Here is a 25,124-nt window from a genome sequence, read left to right on the forward strand (position 1 = left end):
AATGATGCGCAAAGGGAGTGCGCAGAAAATGTTGAATGAATATTTGGATCGTGAATGTGAACGGATATAAGCCGTTGAATGTGAATGAATACATCCCGTAAATGTGAGTAAATATATTCGTGAATAATAAATATGTCGTTAAATGTAAACAAATATATTTCTTGAATATAAACATAGTTGTTGAATGTGAATAAATATATTCGTGAATCACAATAACAGCCGTGAATGTGAATGAATATAAACTTTGTGAATTTTGCACCATTTCGCCAACCATATGCAAGTGTTATCAACACTACTCATCTCAAGCAAGTAGCACCCAGGGCCCTGATCAAACAAACCAAGAAGACCCTGGTGTCATACAGCCAACACCGAATCACACCAAAGGGCTACGTCACTCTTCCCGTAAGATTTAAGGACAGGGAGTTAAATGTGAACTTCTATGTCATAGATAGTGAGCAGAAGCCAATATTGTCAGGTGAAGTTTGTCAAGCCCTCAACCTAGTTCAGCGGGTACATAATCTACAGGAACATGTAGATCCAAGCTTAAAGGAGCTACTCAACCAGTATCCAGATTTACTAAGTGCATCAGGAGCCATGCCTGGAACTTACTCCATCAAGATTGACCCCAAAGCAACACCAGTAGTGCATGGACCTCGTAGACAACCTGCAGCACTCCTTCCCAAGATCACAGCGAAGCTTAAGGAAATGGAAAAGGAAGGACACTTAGCCAAAGTTTCACAGCCCACTGACTGGGTTAACTCTATGGTAGTTTCAAGTCGAGGTGAAAAGATCAGGATCTGCCTTGACCCGGGTGATCTCAATAAAGCAGTAAAGCGGGAGCATTATCCAATCCCCACTGTAGAAGAAATTGCAGCCAAGATACCTGAGGCAAAAGTGTTTACAGTCCTTGATGCGAAGAGTGGGTATCTCCAGATGAAACTAGACTACGAGTCTAGTCTACTGACAACAATGAACACCCCAATAGGCAGATACAGATGGTTAAAACTACCATTTGGAATCAAATCAGCTCCAGAGCTGTACCAAAGCGCCATGGATGAAATGTTGGAGGATATTGATCACGCATATGCCATCATGGATGACATACTGATTGCAGGACGTGACATTGCCCACCACGACTCAGTCCTAAATGAAGTTCTCCACCGTGCCAGAACCTACAACCTTAAGCTGAACTTCGAGAGGGTCAAAGTGCGAAAACAACAAGTTCCATATGTGGGCCACATCATCTCAGCAGAAGGCCTTAAACCAGATCCGGAGAAAGTAAGAGCTATGAAGGACATGCCACCCCCCGAAACAAAAGAAGATGAGCGTCGGTTCCTGGGATCTATCCAGTACCTAGCCAAGTTCCTCCCAATGCTAGCTGAAGTTGAAACACCACTGCGGGAGCTGACAAGGAAAGATGTACTCTTCCACTGGGACAAGCCACAAGCAGCTGCGTTCCAGAAGCTCAAGGATATGTGCTGTGAAGCTCCTCTGTTAGCCTACTATGATGTCAGAAAAGATGTGACCATACAATGTGATGCCAGCAACAGCGCTGTGGGTGCGGTCCTACTGCAAGAGGGAAGGCCAATAGCCTACGCATCCCGAAAACTTCGACCATCAGAGCTCAACTGGGCGCCAATAGAGAAAGAAATGCTGGCCATTGTGTTCAGTACACAGAAGTTCAGAGAGTACATTCTGGGGAAAACAACCCTGGTCCAGACTGACCACAAACCCCTGGAAATGATACTGCGCAAGCCCCTGACAACAGCACCATTAAGATTGCAGGCAATGATGCTGAGAGTGAGTGGCTATGATCTAAGCGTAGAATACCTGCCAGGGAAGAAGCAAGTCCTCGCAGACACTCTCAGCCGAGCAAGTCTAAATGAGGTTCCACCGGAAGAAGAGGAGATACAAGTAAACATGTTGGAAAGAATCTCCGTGTCTGAGCCAAAGTATGCAGAACTCCAACAAAACACAGCAAATGAGCTTCATGAATTGTATGCTATGATCCAAGCCGGCTGGCCAGACACAAAGCAACAAGTCCCACACAGCATCCGCCAATACTGGGACACACGTGATGAGCTCGCGGTGCTAGATGGAGTAATCTACCGAGGAATGAGAATCGTAGTCCCCCCGTCTATGAGGCCAGCCATGCTGGAAATCATACATGGAACACATCTGGGAATCGTAAAGTGTAAGCAAAGAGCCAGGGAAGCCCTTTACTGGCCCGGCATGAGTGGGCAGATAGAAGACAAAGTCAAGGATTGTACCACGTGCCATGATTATGCCCCTGCACAACAGAAAGAGCCTCTGATGCCGAGCCCTGTTCCGGACCTGCCTTGGGAAAGAGCCGCTTCAGACATTTTCGCCTTTGAAGGTGAACATTACCTGTTGCTAGTTGATTACTTCTCCAAGTTTATTGAGGTGACCAAACTGAAGGATCTGACATCCCTGGAGACCATTGAAGTCCTGAAAGAGCATTTCAGTCGACACGGCATCCCAGCAAAACTCGTCACTGACTGTGGTAGCCAGCACACAAGTAGGGAATTTGAGACATTTGCTAAAAGCTACACCTTTGAACATGTCCTAGTAAGCCCGAAGCACCCCAAAGCAAATGGGGAGGCTGAAGCCGCAGTCAAAACAGTGAAATCTATATGGAGAAAGAACAAAGACAAGAGAAAAGCGCTACTAGAGTACAGGGCATCCCCACTTCCAGCAATTGACTTGTCCCCGTCACAGCTCTCTATGGGTCGCAGGCTTCGAACGACACTCCCAATAGCACGTGGTCTATTGGAGCCTGAAGCACATAGCACCCAGAAGATAAGAGCAAGAATGAAGCATGGCAAGGACAAGCAGAAGTACTACCATGACCGCCAAGGAACCAAAGAGCTACCACCACTCAGAGCAGGCGATCATGTCAGAGTAAGACCTGAGCCAGGGTCAAAGGAGTGGAGAGCGGCTACCGTAGTCCAGAAACATGCCTTGCCCAGATCATACGTGGTAGAGGTGAGCGGCCGAAGAATCAGGCGTAACAGAGTGGCTCTAAGAAATGACTCAGCCAAGTCTCATATGGAATACCGTAAACGCCATGGAAACATCGCTCAGCAGACAGAACCAGAGCCTGACAAGACACATGCGGCTCCCACGTCCCCAGCAAGCCCACAAGTGGACCCCACTGCACAGGAATACCACTTAAATCCCTCACCTGCTGAGGAAATGCCAGCAGGTGGTGTGCCACCTCCAGCGGACATCGCGGAAGCTAAAGACCCGCCCTTCTATAAGACTAGAAGTGGAAGACAAGTCAGGAAACCAGTCAGACTAGACCTGTAACTAGTTGTTATGTTACAAGGGACACTTTATGAAGCATGAACACTGACAGACACAGATGAATTAATGCTGAGATTATTATTTTATTTATCCTTTTTCTTTTATTTACAGTTTTCTTTTTAGTTTTAAAGATTGTGATGTGAAGGGGGGGGATGTTATGTATGGCAATTATGTATGGCGATACCGCTGGCCATGATCTCTAGTTGTTCGATTATTCAGTTATTGTTTGTTAACCAATCAGAATAAACCACGCGGTCAGTTGTTGATCCAACATGGCGTCTGTGTTGTAAGTGTGTATCAAACAGAATGCTTGCTCTTTTCCTTTCCTTTTCCTTTATAATGAAGTTGAAAACAACAAAAACCAATGACACTGACCGGTTCGAATTAATGAATCTAGAATCCTAATCTTAGGGTGCTCTTCTCTCCTTTTCGCAATGAACCGAAGACATTAAAGGAATTATTCCTCGTTAAACGAAAGGGCCATAATTGCGTGAATGTAATATTTTTTTCCAAACGGTGCCGCCTATTTAAAAGATACTCCAGAAAGAAGATCAGAGATCGGACAAATCAAAGTAAAAAATTTGCATTAAATTTACTCTACTTACATGGAAAAGTTTTGGGCAAAACTTATTCTGTTTAAATTAAATTTACGATTAAATATATAAAAACGTATATACTGACACGACACGAAATGATCGCAAGCGAGCGGTTCCTGCTCTGCCGTATTTTGCTCGTAAGTCTTTCGTAGTAACTTGCATGTTGAAGTTATACATAAAATGTGAAGAAGCAGTTTCTACAATGCGTAATTTTTGTAAAGATGACATCTGCCCGAATCTCTGGTATCTACATTGTAGCTATAGACTGTGGCAGAGGTCGAGGATCAACGTTTTATTTGCCTTGTTCTACTTAGAGTTAACTGATCACTTCTCTGATGTTTTAAGAAACACAAAATAACGGGAAGTGCAAAACGCTGTGGGTTGCGTTTTCGGCTAGTGGCTTAATTAATTCCCTTACACGTTAACTCGATTAGATTGGCATGTCTTTTCCTTCACTGAAAAAAAAATTGAATAGCAAATACTGCATTATGAGCGCTTATTGATTGTAATAATATACTGAGTTGGTGATCCTTATGATACTTGAGTTCAGTGGAGAAATAATTTGGTGGTGTGGTAAATATGAAAATAACCTCCGTTACCAAAAAGAGTTACCTATAACCGCAATGTTGAGTATCAAGTTTCAGGAATCTGACTAGACCAAGAGGAATCACGTCAGATTAGTTAATATTAGTAAGGCAATTTTCCCTACAAATATCCGGCAATGATCGAAGAACTGTTTTTCATCGGCGTTCAAACATGAAACAGTTTTTTCTTTTGGGGTTCATGAATTTTTATCATCATGCAGCTTACATTCTCAGACGAGCAAGTGGCTTCCTTCTTGGAAGAAATGGGAGCGTTATCGAAGAGCACTTGGCCCTACTAGATACTGTAAGTAGAATTCTCTTGAATGTGTAATTATACTTTTACATGATAACATAATAGGGCCGTTTATACGAGTGAAAATAAGCCGCGGCTTACTCTGGCCACGGCGTACATAATGCGCGAAAGGAACTATTTATACGAGTATTAACTCCCACGCCAGGGCAAACCGCGGCTTGCGAAAGCGGTGAACGTAGATTTTGTACCATTTATACGGGGTGTTCGCGTCTTATGTAAGCCGCGGCTTATTTTCTCTCGTAAAAACGGCCCTAATATCTCACGCGTTTGCGGAGAAGGGGGAGGGGTGAGTTCTTTTTATGAAATGCTATTCTAAGCAATTTTTATAATCGATGTACTCAATCCTTTCCATTTTGTACCTACGTTTAGGCCAGACCACAGATGGATTACCTTACCAGATTCAAGTAGTGATTAAGCAATTTTTCCAAAATTTTAGTTTCGGCCATTTGGTGTGGTGGCGACTTACTGAATGTTATCTGTCAACTTGTAAGGGACTAAATAGTGGTCATGGCAGTGGATTTCATAAGACAACAGCCAGCCATCACGGACAGCCTGATTGTGAACCAGGCATCGACAAACAACTCAGAAACGCCTTCTAGTACAACAGGTAACTTACCATTATATTCCTTGTGTCCACACATGTCAGACGCCATAAGTCCACTCATAAATCAATTTTTCTTTTCATCACTGAGAAATGCACTGAATGTTTTATTAGATTTTTGACAGACCAGAAAGGAAAAGGCAGTAAAAACGGAATGAAGAGCAGCAATTGAGGGCTGTAAATGCACGTGTTAAATAAAGCTTTAGTTACTACTCTCCAGGCACATCGTTGTTTAATATCCGCTCATCACACCTTAACGGAATTCAGTCACACTTCAATTTCAACATGTATTTTTTCTCCTCCCTTCGTCTTATTGATAAAGATGGTACAACCAACCCCAACTCCACTGATAAGGCATTGTCAAGTAGCTTCTGTCTCTGATCAGTTATTTCTTTCCCTGACGAAAACGTTACGACCAGCTTTCATTGAAACAGAAATGTTTTGTGTTACTTAATGAACAATCCCCAAGATTCACCGGGTTGCGATCTTTCACTATAATGACCAAAAACTGCAGCAAGTAACAGAAATCGTAATGGAGATTATTTCCGGATGTCAAGGAATTATATAACAGTCATATCAGTTTACACCTCCAAACTCGATTGTTAGATCCCTCTCTGATCAGTTCGCTCTCTAGAACATATTTCAATTTTCATCTCTCTATTGGCTGAGCTCTCAATATAGTCCTGTAGAGACATTTTACTAGACGTTTCATCGAAATCAATGAAAGATACGTTTTTTTGCATTGAGCTTAAAAAATTCCCATTGTGCGGGCATAATGCCTGATGCTCTAATTGTAGCATTACCAAAAACTTGCTCCGACTGTTAGAAAAGAAAGAAAACATCCAACCAGTGAGTGGAAATTTCCCCTTGACGATTAACTGGTTGACCACATCAGATAGCCCACTTGCAGTGGAAGCTGTGGAGTATAACTATATGTGATCCTGCAAATGAAGGCAAACCTATCATACAGCAATCTCCATGATCGAGCCAGGTGAAACAAGGATTCGTCATGATTTGTCTTTCTGATGTTCCGAAGTTCACACCCACGGTCATCAAATGTCACCACTAACCAGTGTTACTTTTCTATAGGCTGGTAAAAGAAGCAAAACAATTAAGCGGAGGAAAGAAGCACGTCCATCAAAAAAGAGCGGAAAGAAATAAGGCCAAAGAAAAGGGAATTTTTAAAGAGTCTAACTAATCAGGGACTTGTCAATTTGTTTCAGTGTGTGGGTGTGTGTGCATGCCGACTGCCTTCGAAAAGGCGGCGTCCTTAAAACTGGTGTACGGCAAATGCAAAATACAGGCCTTCACATTTACTCATCGGACAATCTTTTATCCCTGAAATAAAAAGTAAAAAGAACCGACATTTGCTTTAACGCAAGCTTCATGAAATCGGCGTTCCCACGATATTCCACTTTGCCGGGTTCAGACTTTTCGTTCTCTCGTAAATTCAGTTGACAGCTTCAACAATTCTGAGATGGCACGCCCAGAACCCGGATCCAGTTGTTGCTGTAAATAACGGCAAATTAAATTCCAAGCAACCTCAAAACCTTTAGGAAGGGACTAGTAAAGGTTGCAAAAACTTAAAATTTCATTTGCATAGCAAATATGACAACAGAAAACACAAATGAATCCTACAATAATGCATTGTTTGAAAGAGGCGTAAGACAGCATCTTAGCTGCCTTTCTCTTATCTCTGCAATCGCCCGGTAAATCAAAAAGGAGAAATTTCTCCTCAGGCGATAACAGGCCGTCGATTAGTGACATTGCCCACTTTAAGGTGTATGTGACGTACCAGAAAAAAAGAATGCACCGAAGAATGCTATGAAGCGCGGCGCGAGTATTTTTGCCCTCATTACTGCAAAGAGGTCTGAATAGGAACTTCCTGTTTGTCATTGTCAGAGTGAATAAAATATGGTAAGCTTTAGTCTTCTCCACCGGGCTGTGTTAACAACTGGCTATGAATAAATATATCAGATTACATGGCTTTGTGATACATTTGTTATATCATACATTTTCGCGCTACATTTCGCGCCAGCGCGAACAGTAGATCCTGTCCGGCCCTCAATCTTTGCACCATGAAGGCAAATCAGCTTGCACTGAACGATTTAGTGCAGGGCTTTCGATGCGTGTATTTTAAGCACCAAATGAACTCGAAGTGCGGCAAATTAACAGCAACCTAGTGTAAATTGCTGTAGCTGCTGAAACACCAGTTACCTCGCAAACGCAACGAGATGCGACGTAAAGGACGCCTATTTACTTCAAACGAGCAGAGGATTGTGGTAGGAAAGGCAGGAAAAAAGTGACTCGGGTAAGTAACAACCATCGTTTTGAAGCCTACTACTTAAGACATTTTTTGAAAGACAGTGTCTCTGGCGAATTCATAGGGTTGTTGGAAACAATCAAACATTAACGCACACTCAAGAGAAGATGAACCTTTGAGCTGTTTGACCTTCCCCGACCTGGTGAGACGAAATTTCCCCTTGATATGTACACATCGGATATCAATACGTAAGTAGGTGTCAGTGAGAAAATCTTTAGGCCAAATTAGCTAGCGGGAAGTTTCGGGTGAAACGAAGAAAACCACTGCGTTCATTAAATATCATTCAATATCACGTAACCCTCTTTGCGTCACATAAAATGATGGTTTGGACCATCACATCGCGTGAATACAACAGGCAAAGTAAACGAGATGAATTTGCCAATTGAGTTAGGAATTTGTTCGAAAAAATTGACGAAAATTAGACGACACGGATAGCAGATAGAATCGAACAAATTGAAAACCATACAATACAACATATGAAAAGATCGTGAGTGACTTTGAAATTCTATCAGAGGAAGTGACGAATTTGCCGGTACTCCCTTTTTGGGTAGGTTGGCCTGTGCGTAAAGTGAACATCCGAGGAAGTGTTTCATGTAATTGAATAGACAAGAAAGACTTCTTGTCATTGGTTAACTTAAGTACTGTTATGTGGTTGATATGATCTCTGAAAACAATTTGATGATAGGCCGAAAAGCGGAATCATTCCGCGGAAGAGGAAACTACAAATAAAATATAAAAAAAATTACGAGTAAAACAGACACAAGTGGAAGTTTAGGAAATTGTACTCTAAACTTGAAATTTTAGACATTTGGGGTCTTTGACTTTTCCAAACCTGTTAATTACACAAGCTTCATATGTACACGAGATACGTTAATACTGTTGATGTCTTATCGGACGGAATGTTTCATATTATATTCCCAAGAGAATATCTGCGTTTGATGAAATCTCTGCGTGTGTTTAGCGAAATCGAATGAAGTGTTCTTTCGGACCATCACAGCAAACATATCAGTGAGAAAATGTGCAAGAAAAGGAGATGAATTGCAGTTTGAAATAAACAACTACAATCGAAGAAAATTCGGCGGTATACATGGAATTGAACAAAGTGAAAACCCGATTGTACGTTTATTACACCAGAGGACTGAGGACGTGTTAATTGAAATTGATCAGAAAGACCTCTTTTCATTGGTTAACTTGTGGACTATTCCGTCTGTGGTTGATATGATCTCTGTAAACAATTTCATGATTGGCCGAAAGGCGGAATCACTCCGCCGAAGAGGAAACTACAGATAAACCATACAAAATACACACACAAGAGGAAGATTAGGAAATTGTAGACTAAACTTGAAGGTTTAGACATTTGAGGTCTTCAACTTTTCGAAGCCTCGTGAGTGTAGATTTTTAAGACAAGCTTGATATGTACACGAGATAGGTAAATACTGTAGATGTCTTATCGGCTTGTCAAGTCAAAAGCGCATTATAATATTCCCAAGAGAATATCTGCGTTTTATAAAATTTATGCAAGCAAAGGAGATGAATTGCAGTTTAAAATAAAAGACTATAATCGAAGAAAATTCGACGGTATACATGGAATGAAACAAATTGAAAACCCGACTGTGCGATTTTAAGTGCGTGACGAGGTAAAGGCTGTGCTTAAAATAAACGCCAGAGGACGTGTTAATTGAAATAGATCAGAAAGACCTCTTCTCATTGGTCAACTTGCGGACTGTTCCGTCTGTGGTTGATTTGATTTCTGTAAACAATTTCATGATTGGTCGAAAGGCGGAATCATTCCGTCGTGAAAACCACAATTAAAATAGACCCTCCTGATTGGTTTACAAGCGGAATGTTTCGTGAAAAATAATCCCTTTCAAAAAGTACAGATTTAAATGGAGGTCTGTTTCTTTTACATGCACAGCAGGTTACGAAAAACTATTTCTGATTCTAAAACCACAAGCCTATAATTTGCAACATAAAATCAATATTGTCATTATGAGTCTACAATTTGAAAAACACTTATGACTGAACATTCTGATGGAAACTATTGATGGTACAGATCAATATTTCCTTTGGTACTGTAAACCACACCTTTTACCTTCTAACGCTCACATAAAAGCTACCAATGGAGAGCAAAATGTCATGCCTCCCTGGAGAGCTACTTACTGCAGAGTATGACCTTTCACACAAAAAAACTACAAAACACTTTATGATAAATGTCCTATTGGTCTATTGGTCAGCAGTTAACACCTATGGATAAAATTATTTGGCATGATCACTTGGTTGAAGCCCTATCAAGCAAGCTCTCCTTGGTTGTCATTAGAAATACAAAGGAAGTGTTTGACTAAGTGTTGTTCAGAAAAAAGTATTTGGTTTTACTACAGTTAACTCTCCACTAATGGACACTCGTAACCGGACAGCTCTACTAATAGACACTTTTGTAATTCCCCATTTTACCTTCCAGTCAAACTCTGTATTTATGTACACATTCCTGTAAGCAGGCACTCTCTTGTAAACGGACACTGACACTTTTGAAAATTAAAATTTGATTTTTCTTTTGTTTACACTCTCTTTTAAGAGGATACCCCATTTATAATAATTGACCCTTGGCAATGAAATAAGTTTGTCTTTAATTTGCAATTCAAACAAAACTACCTATGACCTTTGACAGAGCAACAGAAGAATGGGGTCAGTTTGGTCATAATTATCTCCACTTGTCCACTGAAACGCAAGCTGTCTGTTTGTTTGACATGAATAACAGTCCAACATCTATTTGTAATGTCACGTTATGGGAATAATTCTCATAAGCAGACAGCTCTGATAACGGACGCTTTTTCCGATTCCCGATGGTGTCCGCTTACGAGAGAGTTAACTGTATTAGCACAACTAAACCATTATAATAATAATTTCATCACAATTCTGCAAGTTTCTCTTGCTCTGCATGAATACATACAATAAAAACAATAAACAGGGTAATGATTTGAGACAGAAGCTGGGATCCATATTCACTTTTCATAAAACTCAACTGTGCAAGTATATGGCTTACTTGCGCAATCAAAATTTGGGTTACCAGTAAGCCATAGTGAAAGTTTGGACTCAGAGCAGTACAAAAAACGAAACGAGTACAAATATTCCACAATATTGTACAGTTAGCTATTTGTAAACTAGGTTATTGTACACTAGAGAACCACTTTGTCTAGTTTAGTTGCTGAGGTTGCCTGGCAAGCATAAAATTTGTCACACATTCTATGTTGCTTACAATTCTTTTGCTAAAAATTTAGTGCAAAAAAGTTGGATTATAAATAGCTTATTAGATGTTTTGGTGCATAGTACCACTCAGGATTTCTACTCGTTGTTTGCATTCTGATGAGCCCTAGCGGGCTCGTCAAAATACAGCACAACTCGTAAAAATAGTTAGCGATACTACAAACCAAAACATCTAATAAGATATACATCATGTACACGTGTACATGTAATAACGTACATTTTCCTTCAGAAGCTGAACCCTGATAATGTCAGTTTAGCATTACACCATTTTGTTGCTTAAAAGGTTATTGGTAAGTTTAAATGTGCTTGCTTTGTTCATCTATTTGAATTTACAGACAGGCACTGTACTGAACGTTATGCATACTGATCATCTTGTAAAATCAATTTGAAATGTAATAATCACTATGACTGATGATGATTTTTGTAACATCAAAACAGTCATTTTCTGATATGGAAAACTCAAACTGGCTCTTAATTATCCAAATGATCTATTTATCTTCAGGAAGACAGAAGTAACTGATATGATAAGACAGGCTCAATTGGGAGAAATCATTTCACACCTGTTAAATGGACTTGAAGGTTGTAATAGGAGTTGCCAAAGTGCATCACCTTTGTTGCATACTGTGAGCCTACAGTAGCATGATTCATGTCACGGATAGCGTTCTTGAAGCACTGGATAAAAAGCAGATTACCGCTCTAGTTTTACTAGACCTCTTGAAAGCTTTTGACAGCATTGACCATGCAAGGCTGCTTCGCAAACTGTCCATTGAAGGAGCCTCACCTTTGACTGTCAATTGGTTCAAGAGCTATTTATCCAGTCAATATCAATATGTGAGAATTGGATCTACCTACTCGGACAGCCTGCCAATCACCCATGGCCTTCCTGAACAAGCGATTTTATCACCACTGCTTTTCTGTACATTTATCTGAATGATTTACCCTTAGCACCCAGCTCTTGTAACCTGGAATTATACATTGACGATTCGAAGTTATTCTTGTTTTTTCCGCTGTCAGTGCTGGATGTGGCTATTGGAAAGCTGGAACAAGATCTCCTCAGCGTAGCCCAATGGTGCTGCGAGAACCACTTACTCATAAACCCAGATAAAACCAAACTCCTCTTCCTTGGAACTAGACAGATGTTAAATAAGTTACCACAAAACCTCAGTATGTCATTTCTCGGTATGATATTAAAACCTACTGTCTACGCCAAGGACTTGGGAGACATTCTAGATCCTCGCTTGACTTTTGACTATCATATTTCAAAAACAGTCTCTTCCTGTTTTTCTAAGCTATATCAAATAAATAGAGTTAAAGAAAGCTCTGACAAAGAGACACGTAGGTTATTAATCATATCATTACTTTTTAGTAAAATGCTTTATTGCTCAACCATCTGGTCTAATACTTCAACTCAGAACATAATCAAATTACAGTCAATTCAGAACTTTGCAAGTAAAATTGTAACGAATTCTAAGAAAATTTGATCATGTGACTCCTTTACTCCGCCAGCTAAACTGGCTTCCTGATAAACAATTATTGTATTATAGGGACTCTGTTTTAACTTACAAATGTGTTAATGGTCTCGCACCTAAATATCTGGAAGATAAATTCACTAAACGCTCTAGTATCCATGCCCGCCACACCCGCAATCATGATTGATTACATATACCTTTGTATAGAACTGCTACCGGCCAACACACATTTGCATATACAGTGTAGAGGAACTAGTATTTGGAACAACTTAGATAATGACATAAAGCAATGTGTTTCCTTGCTGTCCTTCAAGCAAGTTATTAAAGCGCAACTTACAGAGCAGGCCTTTTTATAATGTTATCATGAATTCTTTTATTCATTATTTATAACTTAAGTAGTTCAGTATTTAACATATTCAAGTCATTGTAAATAGTGTCTGAAAAACCTTTCCAGGATGATCCTATTAAAGTTCTATTCTATTCTATTCTGATCCTGCTAATTTGGGCCATTCTTCCTAGCATGATTTTTCTCACCTCAGAGGACTTACAGCTCAAATAGGCACTGTTAAACAGTTTGCCAATTACAATAAAATTAATTATTTGCAAAAACAACTTGCATTATTCTTGTTGAGGATTTTTATTAAATTTTTCTCTTGTGTCAATGCCAAAAGGGTACTAATAATAGAGGTCACCAATTTCTGGTAATGAACTATTTATATACCATACATATCACATTAGTCTCACAGCAGTTTATAATAATTATCTGCGAGATAAAGCACCAACAAAAAAACAACAAAAAGTGCATGGGTTGATTAACTGGAAGGGCTCTGAGACAGGACCAACCATCAATTTTATATATTCCTAATTTGAGAAGACTTGAAGTCTAACCATTTGCAGATGAAATTACAAAGGCAGCACTTTCTTCTCAGTTACTTTTAAGACCTTGAGAGTATGACCAGGTTATAGTTTTGTTTTCGTCGGTTGTTTTTCAAAGCTGAGAGAGACGATCAGATCACGCAACAATTACAACAGATTTAATCAGTCCAGTTGAGACGTTTACCATGAGGACACGTACAGGCAGTAAGAAGTAGGTACAACTTCGATTCAATAACAACAACAACGTTAGCTAGAACTTCTCACCTAACTTGAGCTTGCTCGCGTAAATCCGAAACTTCTGGACAACAACAACTCTTATGTAAACAGGCTATTAATAGCGAACTCGTGACCATTAACTTAATTATAGAAATTGACAACTTCGTTTCTAGAACGTTCTGGAACAACAAGAAAAGGTAAGGAAACTTTAGAAAGATCTAGATATCATAACATCTTTCCCCTTTCAAAAAACTATAATGTTCATCCGTATGAGTCAGGGTCAAACTTCTTTGGTGGCCTGATTAAGCGTCCATATCTTGACCTTGTTTCTTTCACTAAGGGTAGTTGAGGCGTGCTCACACTTGTCTCTGGTGTTCGTGCACTCTGTTCCAGTTTTCTTGATACGGGCGAGGGTGAGGGTCTGGTGGTGATTTCGGCTTTCTTCACTTCAGCATCAGGTGAAGTTACCGGAAAGGACTCGGTCAGGTCCGGCACATTGTGTGCACTCATACTCTCGCCTTCGTCGATGTCGAGCGAAGATTCTTGTAACTCTTCCTTTGTCTGACGCAACTGTTTGCGGTTTCGCCTGTAGACTTTACCATTAGCTTCGACCCTATAGCTGCGAGGTGCAATTTTACTAGAAACGACTGCTTGTGACCACTGAGTTTCACCAGGGAGTTTCATACGTACTATGTCCCCAGGGTTAAGTTCTGAAAGCTGCTTAGCATGCCGGTCGAAGTACTTTGCTTGCTTAACACGATCCCTTTTGAGAAGATCGCTCACCGATTTGTTACACTTGAGTAGAGATTCCGAGAAGGGAAGTAGTGTCTTGGTTTGGCGATCAAAAAGACGTAGACTCGGTGACATGCCCGTTGCGGCAGTAGGGGTGTTGCGGTGATCCAGTAAACCAAGATACGGATCAGACTTGGACAGAGAAGCTTTCTTCATTATCGACTTGCACGTTTTGACGGCACTTTCAGCCATCCCGTGTACCGAGGTGAAGTAGTGGCGTGCTTGAACTTCCATGCTGTTGCAAATCTTCGAAATTCTGAAGATGAATACTGTGGGCCATTGTCTGAAACAACAGCCTCAGACACCCCATGACGCGCAAAATGCATCTTTAGTTTACAAATCACAGCTTGTGCAGAAGTATCGGAGAGATGATCCAACTCAATGAAGTTGCTGTAATAATCGACAAGGACAAGGTAATTGCGGTTCTCGAAAGTAAATAAGTCGGTCGCAACTCGCTGCCAAGGTCTATCAGGGACCGGGTGTGATTGAGGAGGTTCACTAGCTTGTTCTGGCTTGACACTCTGGCATATTGAACACTTATCGATCAGCTCCTTGAGTTGTGCAGACATTCCTGGCCAGAAGAAAACTTCTCTTGCCCTTTGAAGACACGCTTGGAGTCCTTGATGGGACTTATGAGTTTCCTCCAACATGGAGCGGTGGAGACTCTCTGGGACAACGATCTTTGTTCCTTTAAAGATCAGGCCGTTATATAGTGTCATCTCTTCTCGGTATTTGAAAAATGGCTGTGCTTTAGTGGGTACCATGGCAGTTGTTGTCGGCCAACCGGCGCGTATGACCTTTGACAACACTTGTAGAGATTCATCTTTGCCTGTTTCCGCTTGAAACTTTGCAAGTGTTGCGGCAGATATTGGCAGATCCTCAACAGAATTAACAGTTTCTAGATCCTTGCAGAAGGGTGAAGTGTTCGGGGTCTTTGAACTCTTGGGTAAGGCACGAGAAAGAGCATCGGCAATGTGCATCTCTTTGCCAGGCTTGTAGACGAAGGTCAAGTCGTATTTTTGCAAACGGAGCATCATTCGCTGTAGTCTTTTTGAGGCTGTGTTGATAGGCTTCCTCTGCATTGCAATCAACGGCTTGTGATCTGTTTCCACAGTAACATGTTTGCCATAAATATACTGTTCAAAGCGCTCGCAGGAGACTACGATAGCAAGGAGTTCCTTCTCTATTTGCGCGTAATTTTGCTCTGTGAGAGTTAGAGCTCTGTTCGCGTAGTGTACTGGCTGTCCGTCTTGAAGGAGCGTCGCGCCGATTCCGTACTGAGAGGCATCGCACTGGATAGTAACATTCTTACTCACGTCAAAGTACTGTAGAAGTGGAGCTTTGGAAACAAGTTCTTTAATCTTGTTGAATGACTCTTCTTGTGGTTGTTGCCAGCACCATTCAACTTCCTTTTTCTCCAGCTGTCTCAGGGGCTGAGAAACTGTAGACAGATGTTGGCAGAATTTCGCTAGATACTAGACCATTCCTAAGAAGGTTCTCAACTCTGCAAGGTTCGTGGGCGCCGGGTAATCGGCGATCGCTTGTACCTTTGATGGGTCAGGCAGTAGACCTTGCGCTGTAAGGAGGTGTCCTATGAAAGAAACTTGTACCTGTCGCAGTTTCAACTTCTCGTTGTTGAGAGTGAGGTTTCTTTCTCTTGCTCTTACAAGGAATGCTTTGAGATTCTGATCGTGGTTAGCCATATCATGAATAAATGGTGCATTCTTCTACGATCGATAATTGACCTTTGTTCTCATTCATGACATCATTAACTGGGTGTCTCCATCTGGTCCTTTCTGATAATAAGTGGGGCTCTTACAGCAATCTGACCTGTGTGGCCCTTATAATACTTTTACGACTACCTGTTACATTTTGGTCATTGGTCTGCATAGGATTATTCTGAGCTAGACGAGGCCATCCAATCTCCAAAATAATAACCTGCTCATTCTGGTATACAAGCCAGTAGAAGAGAGCCTAAAATAATGCCAAAGGCACTCCTGTCTGAACATGCCTAAGACACTGACATTTGAAACTTCCTGATAGGAACCATATTCTAAACAAGTATAAGATTATTGCTGTCCTTATTGCCTTTATCAAAGGTGGCAGAAGCTAACCAAAAGAGAAAAATTGCACACTGCAACATCTCAAAATTACATAGCTAAAATGTTGCCCGCTTTGAACCAAAAACAACAAATTCAAACAGATATTGAAACTCTACTTCAATTTCACAACGTGGCTGGGAGTTCCCTGCCAAAGCACAAACTGGATGACAGCAAAAAAACAGCCTAGGATTTACACGCTATTTTCAGTGATTACCAGCAAACCTACCAAATGTGAAGCCCAATCATTGTACAATTTTCCTTGTCAAGGAATAATATTATAATCATTGTACTTTTTGATACAGAAATTATAATATGTCTGAGTTGATCAACACAATGGGCTTTAACAACATCAATCAGCAAGCTGCTTCATTCCAATGATCACATGGCATAAAGTCACTAAAAAAACGAAATATTTTCTTTCTTGGCGGTTCCAGTAAAGTTGCTTTGAAAAGACACTCAAGGCGCAAATTAAATATCAACAACCATATTATGTTTCTTAGAAGACACACACATATTCCTCCAAACAACGACCACAAAGACTTGTTTATCGCTTTAGGTTATATCTTGTAGACGACTTGTCGATAAACTAAAATTTCGATTTATACTTGCATCTAAATTCCCTTTGTTGAAGAAAATTGAAATTGAATCATGATTACTAAACAGCTGGATTAAAAACTTGTCAACATACAATTCAATTGCACAAATGTACAAACGAAGTGACATGGCTTCTGATAAGATGCGGAAAAAAATTAAAGATTACGCGGAAATTTTTGGCCATATTATGCGGAAACATGCGTTGATTATGCGGAAATTTAAACAAGTTATAAAACTAAAAATTAGGCCCGTCCAATGTATTTACATGCTTACGGTAAATCCGTAATCGAAATTGCAACCAATACAATCGCATTTGTGACTGAATTTTTGCCCTTTGTGATTAAAATACATGGAGGAGTCACCAATTTGCGACTAGCTTTCACCGTTGAAATAAAAGGGTTAGCAGTTGGGATTTTGCCGCAACTTTTGGTAAAATAGATAAAGCGATAAAAAATTATTTTGTTTCTCGTCATGAATTTTGTTGCAATTTGGAGATAATGGAGCAAAATTGTAACACCTTTGGAGCGCGATCCATTCCCTCGATCATTGACTTACTTATCAGTCACGTCATTTGCTGAAGTACCTGTTTCTCGTCCAATGGAAAGCATTTGTAGTAAACGGGTAAACAGGGCAACCGTGAAACGTATTCTACGCAACCAAAGTCACTTTTATTACACACACAAAAGCGGTCACTCTCAAAAGCACACACGTTCTAGCGCGCACAAAGCTGTGTCACGTGATCCTGTGCCTACATCATTCCCCCCTTGAAAGAGAGTCAACCAGTTAAACGTCACTATCCTGTTATCTTAAGGTCCTAGATTAATGTTCACTTAGTTCAGAGAAATGTCACTGTCCGGTAGTTCAGGAGCTTTGCAACAACCTAACTCAACGCTTAATATTTCACTCCGTCTTTGTTTCCTGAAAGGTCCAGCTCTTTGCATACAATCTTATTTAAACAAAGTACTCGATTGTCTGCTTCTGTAGGAAAGCTTTGAGACTTTCAACTTTGTTCTTGGGAGCCATGGAATAACCAGAAGAACATATGGTGTTTAGTTCCCAGTCCCCATAGGGGGGGGGGGGGGGGGGACGGATTACTCTCTTTGGGCGCGAAGTGGCAGGTGGTGTTTCTTTGGCAGAGACGCCAAGCCCAACCAGGTTGCTCCCGGCTGTTACTCCTGGCGGGTTCTTCTCAGCCAGCTCCACACCGCCATCGGCGACAAGCGTACTTTTTTGTTCACTCTCTCGGGTTGTATGAGCGGTGTTCTTTCCTAGGTCACTCATTGCACTAGGGTTACACTGGACATCAAGTACAGGGTCAGCTTCTCCTACTTGATTTCCTGGTGATAAGTGAGCTTGTGGTTGATGGTCATCGAACTGAGGGGTTCTATCAATGTCTTCTACTCCATTATGTGTGTCGGGTTGATTATCGTCAACCTTGCGAGTTCCACTGTTCTCAGCATCCTGGATGACATGGTGTTCTGTCCCTACTGGCTCTGGTATGGGAAGGCAGAAGTCTGGAGGTTCATCTACATCTCTGTCTTCACTTAAGTCATCTCTGCAAATGGTGCCACTCCCCTCAGGAGATTCAAGCACATCTTCCCTCTCCTTCTCCAGGCGGCCTCGATTGCCAGTTTGGTTCCTCCGACTCACGTCCTTCTCCGGGTTCCCACGTTGACATAGCTTCAAGTTGTCAAAATGTACAACCTTTGAGCGACTTACAGGGTCTCGTGGTCTCTTGATGCGGTAGTTGACCTCAGTTGTACGTTCCAATATGTCGTAAGGCCCCTTCCATTTCCGGTGAAATTTGGCGGCCTCGCCAGGTCTCAGCTGAGGGTCGAACAGGAATACCTGGTCTCCGGGCTAGTAGATGCGCTCTTTGACTCCACGGTCAAAATACTCTTTCTGTCGGTGCTGTGCCGTTCTCAGGTGCTCCCGGACATCCTGGAAAGCATCAGAGAGCTGACTCTTCAACTGCGACACATAATCTCCATAATGGTCAGGTGTTGCTTCTGGGACACCCACCATAACATCTGAAGGAAGCCGCATCTCCCTGCCAAACATAAGGGTGAAAGGGGTATACCCGGTGGAGATGTGCTCACTACTCCGGTATGCCATCATACAAGGCCCAAGGTGCTGGTCCCATGTTTCTGGGTCGCTGTTCACTCTTGTCATTAAGAGCCCTTTGATGCTCTTGTTGGCATTCTCCGCCTGTCCATTTCCTGCGGGGTGATACGCTGTTGTTCTGGTTTTTCGGATTTCGAGCATTTTGCAAAGCTCACCAAAGAGGCGGGACTCGAAATTACGCCCTTGGTCGGAATGGATGGAATCCGGGGCACCATACCGATAAACCCAGTTGTCCATCAGGGCTCTCGCGCAGGTTTTTGCTCTCTGGTTTGGTATGGCATAGGCCTCGACCCACTTTGTAAACGAACACTGGACAGTCAAGATGTAACGGTTACCACGTTTGGTTCTGGGAAGTGGGCCAACGATATCAACGTGAAGTCGCTGGAAAGGGTAAGACGAAGGAATAGGGCGGAGCGGTGCCTTGGGCGTTTTCCTGGGGGGGGCTTGCACTCGGCACAGGTTAAACATGAGGTACAATGGTCTTTCACAGCTTTTGCAAGGCCAGGCCTCCAGAATCTGGCTTGAACTTTCCGTAGCGTCTTGAGCTGTCCGAGGTTGCTCCCTTCTAGCCCATCGTGTAACCGTTGCAGTGCTGGTTTTACAAGAGGTTCTGGGAGGACGATCCTGGGTTTCAGTTTCTTTGACCTCTCCTTTGGGCAAATTCGCAGTACATTATCCTTTAACTCCAGTAATTCGTGTTGCGCCCATATTGCCCTGGAGATAGGACTCAGAGAAAGAAGTTCGCCAGGTGATGGTTTGGGTTTGCTTTCTCCCATCCTTGCAATCACGGAGTTAATATCTGGGTCACTGCGTTGGGCTTGGGCAATTTCGCCCGTAGTCCATGAGAATTTCTTTTCCTGGGTCGCTTTGTTGTAGGAATGCCGCGGAAACATATTCAGTATCACCACATGATGGGCAACTTCCATGTTTTCGTCTCGGCCTGCGAGATAATGCATCCGCGTTAGCATGACTCAGTCCAGGGCGGTGTTCAACAGTGAAGTCGTATTCCTGGAGCCTCTCCAGCCAACGAGCTACCTGTCCCTCTGGTTGTTTAAATGACATCAGCCACTTCAAGGCGTGATGGTCTGTCCGCACAAGAAAGTTTCGTCCAAGAAGGTAATAACGAAAGTGATCAATGAAGTCAACCAGAGCATTTCAAGACGGGTGGCACAATAATTTCTTTCGTGGCGGTGTAATGCACGACTCCCATAAGCAAGAACACGCTCGCTACCATCAGGTTGCTTTTGAGAGAGTACAGCACCAATACCATGACCACTACTTGCATCAGTATCAAGGATGAAGTGGCCGCTGTTTTCGCTGAAATCTGGATACGCCAATACTGGTGGGTTCACGAGGCGATGTTTCAGTTCACAGAAGGCACTCTCTTGTTGCAGTCCCCACTTAAACTCCACATCTTTCCTTGTCAGGTAGTTTAGGGGTTCTGCTATCGCAGAAAAACCAGGGATGAGTCGTCTGTAGTATGTCACAAGGCCCAAGAACCCTTTCAGCTCAGAAATACTTATGGGAGTTGGCCAGTCACGGACAGCCGCTATTTTCTCGGGGTCGGTCTGTATCCCGTCGGCTGAGACTACATGCCCCAAGAAAGAAACTTGCCGCTGGAGGAAGATGCACTTTGACGATTTTAATTTCAACCCGGCATCTCGCAGCCTTTCGAAAACAGAACGGAGGCGGGACAGGTGTTCATCAAAGGTGCCTGACATGATGATAATGTCATCTAAGTAGACCAGACACTCTCTCCAAGTAAGACCTTGAAGGGCAAGATTCATCAGCCGGGTGAAGGTTCCAGGTCCATTGGTTACCCCAAAGGGTAGGCAGGTCCACTGAAACTGACCCCGATGTGTGACGAATGCAGTTTTTGGGCGGTCCTTCTTTGCGACGGGAACTTGCCAGTACCCAGAGGCTAGGTCAAGGCAGCTAAACCACTTTGCACCACCCAAGGATTCCAAGATGTCATCTGACCTCGGAAGGGGTTGGGCATCTTTAACAGTTACAGCATTAAGCTTCCTGTAGTCTATACACAGACGGTAGCTTCCATCATGCTTTTTGGCCAAGACAATAGGGCTGCTCCAGGGGCTGTTAGATGGTTCAATTCTTCCTTGCGTTAAGAGCTCTGAGAGCTGTCTATCAACCTCGTCTCGTTTAAACGGGGGAAGTCGACGAGGTGCCTGCTTGACTGGGGTGGCTGGACCGGTGTCAATGGTGTGTTCTAACAAATGGGTACGGCCTAAGTTGCCATCCCCAACGGCGAATAGATCTCTGTATTCTTCTAGGAGGCCATTAAAAGATTGCCTCTCCCCCTCTGAAAGTCCAGAGAAGTCAGCACGAATCCCTCGTTTCCAAACAGGCGGTTCAGGGGAAGGCGTTTCCACCCGAACATCTTGTTTTGCCTTGTTTTCTGTGCAGGTTACCTCCAACTCGAACAAATTTACTGAAGCGTCGATGTGATCAAGGGGGTAAAACTGAGCCACAGTTTGGCCTGGCCTCAACAACATAGTTTGCTCTGAGAAATTTGCCATGCGGACAGGAGTTTTCCCTTCCTTTGGAACGGTCAAGGTGCGTGCTATGCAGAACCTGCTTGCGAGCTTTTCCGCTGTGTTTTTCCGGGATCCTTCCAGCATCCCGGGAGTCCCGTCTTTCCGCTCAAAACCGGGTTCCAATTTTCCACACAAAACCACTTCGGTTCCCGCTTTTAACTCAACTTCCTCTTCAACTACGACACGGCAGATGCTTGGTGCCTTTCGCTGATAAAAGATTGGGATTTCTTCACCTTGAACCACGAACGTTCCAACATCGCACAAGATTCGGCAAGATTCCTGTTCGAAAAAATCCGACCCCAGAATACATGCGTGAGGAATGTCACGGACAACCAACATGGGTACTTTGAAAAGTGAATTTCCGAAGCGCACGTTTATTACTGCTCTGCCCTGTACGGCTAACCTTTCTCCATTTGCGACAGTCAGCGTCGCATTGAATTTTCGAAGCTTTTCCGGGCGGTATTGACCACTCTTCTTCCACGTTTCTTCATTTAGGATGCTCGAAGTCGCGCCAGTATCCAAAAGGAGTGACACGCGAATGTGATTGATCAGACCGGAAACATAAACACCACGGCCGCTCAATACAAACAAGTTTTCCTTTCCAAACTCCTTGTCATCGCATGAGCTTCGGGTCTTTGAATTGTTAAAGGGGACTGGTCGACCCTCGGCAGACCCCTCTGTCCGTTTCCCGATGAACTGAAGAAATCTCGGGCATAATGGCCATAATTCTGACAACGATAACATCTAACTCTTGAAGATCTCCCGAGCGAACGTCTGCGCGGTTCCTCTTGCTGTTTTTCCAACCTCTCGAGCCGCGAATTTATGGATGCCATCAAGCTCCTTAGCTCTGAGACTTCGCGAGCATTTTCACTCTCCTCTACAACATTCAACTGAGATCGCGGTGGTTTGTTTTCAGCCGAGTTACGTGAAGCTGCACGGGCACTTTCTAGTTGTCGTACCAGTCGAACGGCGGCTGAAAGGCTATCGGGTTGTTTGATAAACAACTGTTCACGACATCCATCACTGCAGCGAACACCCTCCAAAAATCGGTCTTTTGCTATTTCCTCCTTGAAACGGTAATCAGCATCGGGGTAGGCGTTCTCGGCTAACTCCAGAAGATTATCAGCGTACATTTCTACGTCCTCGTTGCTGTTTTGTTGTCGAGCTCGAAGAAGCAGTTTGTAATCCCCCGAGGATTTGCCTGAGTCAAAACGAGCCATGACACGCTGCAAAAAGTCCTGATACGAAGCGGTCTCAGGGATTCTGAGGAGTTGAACGGCTCGATATGCTGTTTGGTCTAGCAAGGTGACTAGAAATGCTTTTTTCTTCGCTTCAGGAATGTTAGCCAGCTTTGAATATTCGTCAAATTGCGACAGCCATACCTTGAAATTCTGACCGAGCGAATATGGTTTCGGCTGCTTCAGAGCAACATTTCTGCTGATTGGATCGCCAGGACTTGGCTTATCCGAAGGCTGTTTAAAAACCTGGGTCATTGCACTAATAAGCTCATTTATGATAGCACCAGTTTCTCCCTGTGGCGGAGCTGAAGTCGTTTCGGTTTTGACAGCGTGACCACCGATGGCTCCCTTCTCGCTGGGCGCGTGGGAAGACATTTTCGGTTCTTTTCCACTGGGACCGGCAGTCTCTTCTTCCTTTCCACTCATAATGATCCCGTCCGCTGCCACCAATGTAGTAAACGGGTAAACAGGGCAACCGTGAAACGTATTCTACGGAACCAAAGTCACTTTTATTACACACACAAAAGCGGTCACTCTCAAAAGCACACACGTTCTAGCGCGCACAAAGCTGTGTCACGTGATCCTATGCCTATATCATGCCTACACATTGTAGGAACAAAAACTAGTGTCCAGGCTCATTGGCGAAAAAATGCGCGGAAACTGCTTACGATCTTTCTAAAGAGCTTTCATCTTGCGAACGAAATGGTGTGTTTTCTTCAATGTTCAGGAAAATAAGCGTTTCAAATTAGTCAATTTCTTCGGCTTTTATATTTTTGAGGATGTTAAGGAGCTGCTTTAACACTAATATCAGGTATTTCTTCTGTTTTTTTGCGGAAAATATCGGAATTATGCGGAAGATGCGGATTTCAGTGAATTATGCGGATCCGCATCGCCGCATCCTGTCAGATGCCATGGAAGTGAGTAGAGTTTCCAGTTGACTCAGTGCAGCAGGCGTTCGCATCTCTTTTAAAGAGTCAATAAAGGTTAAGAGAGAACCTATTAGCAAGTCTGTTATTTAAATTTAACCTTGATGATCACTTATACTCAACAGCTCAAATTTCGTAAGCAAGTTTATAGATTGTGGTTTTTCTCTTCATGAAGGCCTTCGCATGAGAGCTTACACAGCGAATATGATCAGTAAAAACAGTTTGTTTGATACGTAAGTTAGTGTCATTTAGGGACTGTAAGGTTCTAAGATTTAACCTTCTACATATTAATAAAAAAGAATTCAAGATAGGCAAAACCGACTGCAGATGAAATCTCCTTTACAATCGTTTTCGTTTCCGTCGCCACAAATAAATACGTAATCCTCATTTTGTAAGCCAAGCACGTTTTCATTCTTTCTCTTAAAAAATACCGCACAAGTAAATTAGGAATCGAGTCTATTCTACCGATTCTGGAGCAAAATCAGGTTAAATGACGACATACTTTCAGTGTACGCACTGACAACGTTAAAAATGGCGGTTCTAAAAAGATTACTGGCGGGCAAAGAAGTTAACGAGAAATAAACCCAAAACTAAATCTTAAGAAATCATTAAGGACAATTACACTGGAAACCGTAAAAAGCTTGACAAACAGCGAACACAAAAGCTGAACACAAATAAGAAGTACTGTTGTCAGAATGTCTACGAAATGCGAGTCACTTGTGTCAGTTGTTCATGCATGTTCATTGTTGATTGGATACATACCCAAAAATAACGTCTTTATCTAAGATGGCGCTTCAGTCCTCCTCTACAGATGATATAAGCTTAAAAACTGTTTTATAATTCACCAAACGCGCGTGAGAAATTTATGACCTCTCGAGAACTTCACAACGCAAACTGCCCATGTGAAATTTCATCACACTTTTCTCGGCGACTCATGACACATGTCAATCATTTAGGAAATAAAGCTCTTTTGTTTTTTGGGTACTTTATTATTAAGACAATAGATATTGAACTTTGTCAAATCAATGTGTTTATCCTTTTTCTTGACTTCTTCACAACCTTTAAAACCGATTTTGAAATTGAGAATTTCAAGTATTTTGGGTAAGCGTATGGTAAAAAGCCAAAAATTAGCGTACCTTCTTTGAAATTTCCAGCTAAAAAAGGGCATTTCGGTTGAAAAACCTTGCTGAAGTCTGCAGCGATTTTTATTTGAAGATAGGTACAATC

The 25,124-nt window shown here is 42.3% G+C and overlaps 1 protein-coding gene across 1 annotated transcript in view; it reads right to left on the reverse strand.

Annotated features, from left to right (window-relative positions):
• LOC138030799 (roundabout homolog 2-like) overlaps nucleotides 1–24,815 on the reverse strand; it is a 44,188-nt gene extending 19,373 nt beyond the window's left edge. The window contains exon 1 of the mRNA XM_068878671.1: nucleotides 24,660–24,815. The gene's annotated coding sequence lies outside the window, so the exon portion shown is untranslated. The remainder of the gene's footprint in view (nucleotides 1–24,659) is intronic.
• Between the last annotated feature and the right edge of the window lie 309 nt (nucleotides 24,816–25,124).

The sequence above is a fragment of the Montipora capricornis genome, chromosome 13 (genome assembly GCF_036669925.1).
Source record: "Montipora capricornis isolate CH-2021 chromosome 13, ASM3666992v2, whole genome shotgun sequence".
Classification (NCBI taxonomy): Eukaryota; Metazoa; Cnidaria; class Anthozoa; order Scleractinia; family Acroporidae; genus Montipora; species Montipora capricornis.